At 37.9% G+C, this 6,571-nt stretch overlaps 2 non-coding genes across 2 annotated transcripts; one reads left to right on the top strand and one right to left on the bottom strand.

The window, feature by feature from the left end:
• The first annotated feature begins 2,191 nt into the window (after window positions 1-2,191).
• On the top strand, window positions 2,192-2,297 carry LOC121206383 (small nucleolar RNA R71). The gene has a single exon (XR_005901447.1). It is a non-coding gene; the product is annotated as a small nucleolar RNA R71 (small nucleolar RNA).
• A 2,705-nt stretch (window positions 2,298-5,002) lies between these two features.
• Window positions 5,003-5,109, bottom strand: LOC121206404 (small nucleolar RNA R71). The gene has a single exon (XR_005901461.1). It is a non-coding gene; the product is annotated as a small nucleolar RNA R71 (small nucleolar RNA).
• Window positions 5,110-6,571: the final 1,462 nt, after the last annotated feature.

The raw sequence follows: 6,571 nt of genomic DNA, 5'->3' as shown, positions 1-6,571 counted from the left end.
ATTGCATCCCGTGTTGGGGAAAATTTTGCCCTATTTTCACACGGCCTAAGGCACGCCCGTGTGCCTAGCCGTGTGTACTTTAGAAAACCTGTGTTTCATGAGTCGATTAGTATGTTAGATGTTAAAACTAAAATTTAAAGAAATTAATATTGTTAGTGCTTGGGTTGCCTCTCAAGAAGCTCTTATTTATGGTCTAAGCTCGACTTACCTCTCTGGTGTGTGATAATGGTGGATCGAGGAGTTTACACTCCTCATCCCTGCTATAAATTTTATCAATATAAGGTTTAAGATGAGTACTATTTACCTTGAATGTGCCGAATTTGGGATGATTTACCTCGACCGTACCGTATGGGAAAATGCTAAGTACCGTAAGAGGAATTTCTTCATTCAGTTTGGCAGTGTTAATGTGAGGATCTGCGGCATCTAATGAAACTTTATCTCCAACCTTAAGTTGACTTTGTGAGGCATTGAGCTTGTTCTGGCGTAGTTTTGGTTTATCGTGTTTTCTCAGTTTAAATGTCAGCCATTCATCTAACTCCTCGATTCGTAACCTTCGTTCTTCATGGGTAGATTCTTTGTTGTGCATTGAACATGGCTTATGTGTGTCCTTCGAACTTATTTCTTGCAAAATAGGTTGCGCCGTATGATCAGTATTAGTAGAACAATTTGTACAATCACCTTCGGTTTTCGATGTGTTGTTTGGGTTGCGAGCTTGAAGGTTGATTGTTTTGTCTCCTACACGAAGTGTGAGTTCACCTGTGCCAACGTCAATAATTGTTCCAGCAGTTGCTAAAAAGGGCTTTCCCAAAATTAAAGGAATATTACTGTCCTCTTTTATGTCTAAAACAATAAAATCAACTGGGAATATAAATTTATCAATTTTAACGACTACGTCTTCAATGATACCCCTAGGAAATCTAACAGTTTTATCTGCTAATTGAATGCCCATCCTAGTTTGTTTGGGTTTCCCTAGACCTAGTTGCTTAAGCAATTTGTAAGGCATAACATTGATACTAGTCCTTAGATCAGCCAACGCATTATTAACATCTAGATTACCAATTAAACAAGGAATCGTAAAACTCCCTGGATCTTTTAGTTTGTTGGGTAGCTTATTCTAAAGAATGGCTGAACAAATCGCGTTCAGCTCCACATGTGACCTTTCATCTGACTTTAGTTATTTGCTAGAAGCTTATTTAAAAATTTGACTGCGTTCGGCATCTGCGAAAGGGCTTCAATAAACGGTAAGTTAATATGTAGTTTCTTTAAAAGTTTAAGGAATTTACCAAATTGTTCATCTGATTGGTCTTTCCTTGTCGCATTGGGGTATGGCACATGAGGTTTATATTCTGTAATTACCGGCTTTGGCTCATTGTGGCCTACTTCATCCTTACCTTTGCTTACCACTGTTTCTGGCCTTGGTTTTGCAACTAGCCCTTCCTCATCTTGAAGGGCAATCGCGTTGAGTTGCTCCATTGGGTTAGATTCAGTGTTGCTTGGCAGGCTACCTTGTGGTCGTTCAGAAATCAATTTGGCGAGCTGTCCAATCTGAGTTTTGAGCCCCTGGATTGATGCTTGTTGATTTTTGAGTGTCATCTCGGTATTCTAAAAATGAGTCCCTAACACCGAGGTGAATTTGGTTAGCATCTCTTCAAGGTTTGGCTTTTTCTCCTACTGGTATGGTGGTTGCTGAAAGCCTAGAGGAGGTGGTGGTTTTTGATTTCCTTGGCCTCCCCATGAAAAATTTGGGTGATTCCTCCAACCTGCATTGTAAGTACTGCTATAAGGATTGTTTTGAGATCGAGGATTATTACCCATGTAATTTAATTGCTCGTTCTCCATGTTGTAGCCATAAGGTGGGTATTCTGAATTGCTTGATCCACCTTCATTTGCTTCGCACTGCATTACTGGGTGAACCTTTGAAGAACTAAGAAAACCATCAATTTTCTTATTCAAGAGTTCTACATAATTAGAGAGCATAGTGACCGAATCAACGTTATAAACGCCGCCTATTTTCATTGGCTTTGTCATCATGACTTTCCACTAATAGTTATTCAATGACATCTACTCTATAAATTCATAGGCATCTTCGGGTGTTTTATTATTGATGGTTCCACCAGTAGCTGCATCAACCATTTGTCGAGTCGAAGGATTCAGGCTATTATGAAAAGTTTGAACCTGTAGCCAGAGTGGTAACCCATGGTGAGGGCATCTTTGCAAAAGGTCCTTATATCTCTCCCATGCATCGTAGAGTGTCTCTAAATCCATCTTCACAAAAGAAGAGATATTATTATGTAATTTAGCCATTTTAGCCGATGGAAAATATTTTAATAAGAACTTTTTGGTCATTTGTTCCCAAGTAGTAATTGACCCTCATGGTAACGAGTTCAACCACTGTTTAGCTTTATTCCTTAACGAAAAGGGAAACAACGGAAGACGTATGGCATCATCAGAAACGCCATTGATTTTAAAAGTATCGCATAGTTCCAAAAAGTTTGCCAAGTGAGTGTTGGGATCTTCGTCCTACAAACCATCAAACTGAACAAATTGCTTGAATTGTGTTAGGTTTCAGTTCAAAAGTATTTTTAGCTACAGCAAGTCTTACTATGCTCAATTCAGTTCTTGTTAAAGAAGGTTTAGCATAATCATACATAGTGCGCGGAGCAGGACTTTGATTAACAGCAATCGCAGAAGGTAGCGGATTTTCTTGGTTTTCAGCCATCTCCTCAGTAGTGGTTGAAGTAACTTCCTCTTGCTCTTTCTCTGTGTATCTTAAGCTTCGCCTTATTTCTCTTTGGTTTCTGCGAACTGTGCGATCGATCTCACTGTCAAAAAGTAATGGTCCTGACGGGTTGCTTCTAGTCATAAACTATAAAAACCTGCCAGAAAAAGGGAAAAAGAGGAATTAGTAATAAAAATTAGAGTGAAATTTAAATTGAAGTAAAAGTAAATGGCTAAAGTAATAAAAATCGAGTGTTCCTAATATCTTAGTTCCCCGGTGGTAAACCGTAATTTATACATATTTTTACCCCATGTTTAACGCATTTTATGGATGATTTCCCATTAGAATTGGTGAATTCGATGCTCCTGATGCTTTAATTTCATATTTTATACTTAGGAGAGCATAGGAAAGCGAAAGGAATGAGAAACAGGCCAAAAACAGAGAAAATGGGCCAAAGTACGAAATCAACACGGCCTGGACCTCCTCACACGGGTAGATCACACGGCCGTGTCAATTTGGCAAGCTCGAGCATGGCCTGAAGTAATCGCACAGTGGCGTGTCCCTGCCAAGCCCAAGTTGAGTCCAATTCAAAAAAAGGCTAATTTTGAAAGGTCTTAGGCATTCCAAAGCCTATAAATACACCCTAGAGGAGGAAGAAAAGGGACACATAGGGAGGGAGTAAGAAATTACTCTGAGGAAGCTGATTGATCCATCTCAGAAGCCGGATTCATCAAGACTGAAGATCTCTCCTCAATTTCCCCTTTAGGAGTTTTGGGTTTTGTTTATGTTTTGTATTCTTTATTATTCTAAGATGTTTTCTTATTTAGTTATGAACTAAAACCCTTAAATACCTAAGGGGAATGAAACCTAAGATGAATCTTGTTATTATTTTTTGAATTGTATGATAAATATTTAACTTGTTCTTAATTATGTGTTCTTAATTCTTGTTTTGATATCCCAAGATACTGGTTCAAGATAAGCTCTTATTTAGAGGAGGCCTTGTCTAAGAGTACATTTGTCATAATTAAGCGGAGTTGTTTACGAGCCTAGACATAAGGTGACAATATTTTGCCAGATTAGGGTGAAACCTAATAAAGGGATCCATAGATCGAGTTACTACAACCCTAGGGTGTTAATTATAGAAAGGTCTCAATTATCATTCTAGGGATTAGACGTTATTAGTCTTGAATAGGGATAATAACATAACTTAGGGATCTCTACAGAACAAGTTAAATGAATAAGTCGTCCAATTCGGAGCCAGAATAACAAGTACAGTCTAGGTTGATTTTTCCTTAGTTATTGTCTTAATTGAATCGATTTTCCCAAAAGCAATTCCCTAATTCTATTCTCTGTGAGTTCGTAGTTTAGATAATTAGTTAGTTAAAACGTAACCTCTTTATTCTTAGGCTAGATAAGAAAAAGACAGTCATTACTAGTACTTTTAGTTCCTTGGGGTTCGATAATCCGATCTTGCTAAAACTATACTACTGTTCGATAGGTACACTTGCCTACATCGCGATAATAGTTAGTTTCAAGAACGATTAATTATAAATATTTAAAACCTATCACGAAATCACGCGATCAAGTTTTTGGCGCCGTTGCCGGGGAACTAAGATATTAGGAACGCTCAATTTTTATTACTTTAGCCATTTATTTTTCTTGAAATTTCATTTATTATTATTATTTATTAATTTACTTTTTTCTTTCTCTTGGCAGGTTTTTATAGTTTATGACTAGAAGAAACCCGTCAGGACTACTACTTTTTGACGAAGAAATCGATCGCACAGTTCGCAGACATCAAAGAGAAATAAAGTGAAGCTTAAGATACACAGAGAACGAGCAAGAGGATGATACTCAACCCCCAATCGAAGAGATGGCTGAAAACCAAGACAATCAGCTACCTCCTGCAGTTGTGGTTAATCAAAATCCTGCTCCACGCACTATGTATGATTATGCTAAACCTTCTTTAATAGGAACTGAATCGAGCATAGTTAGACCTGCTGTAGCTACAAATACTTTTGAAATAAAACCTAACACTATTCAAATGATACAACAATTTGTTCAGTTTGATGGTTTGCAGGATGAGGATCCCAACGCTCACTTAGCAAACTTCTTAGAACTATGCGATACATTTAAAATTAATGGTATTTTTGATGATGCCATTCGTCTTCGGTTATTCCCTTTTTCATTGAGAAACAAAGCTAAACAGTGATTGAACTCATTACCATAAGGGTCAATCACTACTTCGGAACAAATGACCGAAAAATTTCTATTAAAACGGCTAAATTACGTAATGATATCTCTTCATTTGTGCAGATGGACTTAGAAACTCTTTAAGATGCATGGGAGAGATACAAAGGCTTACTGAGAAGGTTCCCTCACCATGGGTTACCGCTTTGGCTACAGGTTCAAATGTTCCATAATAACCTGAATCCTTCAACTCGACAAATGGTTGACGCAGCTACTGGTGGAACCATCAATAATAAAACACCTGAAGACACCTATGAGTTTATAGAGGAGATGTCACTGAATAACTATCAGTGGCAAGTCATGAGGACTAAGCCAACTAAAACAGCAGGCGTTTATAACGTTGATTCAGTTACTATGCTGTCAAACCAGGTAAAACTTCTAAATAAAAAGATTGATGGTTTACTTGGTTCTACTTAGGTACATCCAGTAATGAGGTGCGAGACGAATGGATGAGGAGCATGCACAGAGTATCAACCCTTCAACCCTAGCATCAAGGAGGAACAAGTCCAATATATGGGTAATAATAACTCTCGATCCCAAAATAACCCATATAGTAACACTTAAAATGCAGGTTGGAGGAACCACCCCAATTTCTCGTGGGGCGGTCAAGGAAATCAAAGACCACAACATCCTCTGGGTTTTCAACAACCACCCTATCAATAGGAAAAGAAGCTGAACCTTGAAGATATGCTCTCAAAGTTTATATCGATATCAGAAACCCATTTTTAGAACATCGAGACAGCACTTAAAAATCAACAAGCGTCAATCCAAGGGCTCGAAACTCAGATAGGCCAGCTTTCCAAACTAATCTCTGAATGACCACAAGATAGCTTGCCAAGTAATATTGAACCCAACCGAAGGGAACAGCTCAACGCAATTAATATTCAAGATGACGAAGGAGTCATTGAGCCTGAACCAGAACCGAGGCAAGAAATTGTGGTAAGCAAATGTCAAGGTGAGGTAGGTTATAATAAAAACAAATCAGTGAATGTCGAATATAAACCTCATGTGCCATACCCCAACGCGACAAGGAAAGACCGCTCAGATGAACAATTTGGTAAATTCTTTAAACTCTTAAAAAATTACACATTAACTTACCATTTATTGAAGCTCTATCGCATATGCCAAACGCAATGAAATTTTTAAAGGAGCTTTTAGCAAATAAGTGAAAGTTGGACGAGGCGTCGCATGTGGAGCTAAACGCAGTGTGCTCGGCTATTCTGTAAAATAAGCTACTTAAAAAATTAAAAGATCCAGGGAGTTTTACGATTCCTTGCTTAATTGGTAGTTTATATGTTAATAATGCATTAGCTGATTTAGGGGCTAGTATCAACGTCATGCCTTACAAAAAGTTTAAGCAACTAGGTTTTGGGAAACCCAAACAGACTAGGATGAACATTCAATTAGTAGATAAAACTATAAGATTCCCTAGGGGTATTATTGAAGATGTACTAGTTAAAATCGATAAATTTATATTTCCTGTTGACTTCATTGTTCTAGACATAGAGGAGGCTAGCAACACTCCTTTAATTCTAGGAAGGCCCTTTTTAGCAACTGCTAAAATAATTATTGATGTTGGCACAGGTGAACTCACGCTCTGTG

This window comes from Gossypium hirsutum, chromosome A01 (genome assembly GCF_007990345.1).
Source record: "Gossypium hirsutum isolate 1008001.06 chromosome A01, Gossypium_hirsutum_v2.1, whole genome shotgun sequence".
Taxonomy (NCBI): Eukaryota; Viridiplantae; Streptophyta; class Magnoliopsida; order Malvales; family Malvaceae; genus Gossypium; species Gossypium hirsutum.
This window is presented reverse-complemented; position numbering and strand designations above follow the sequence as displayed.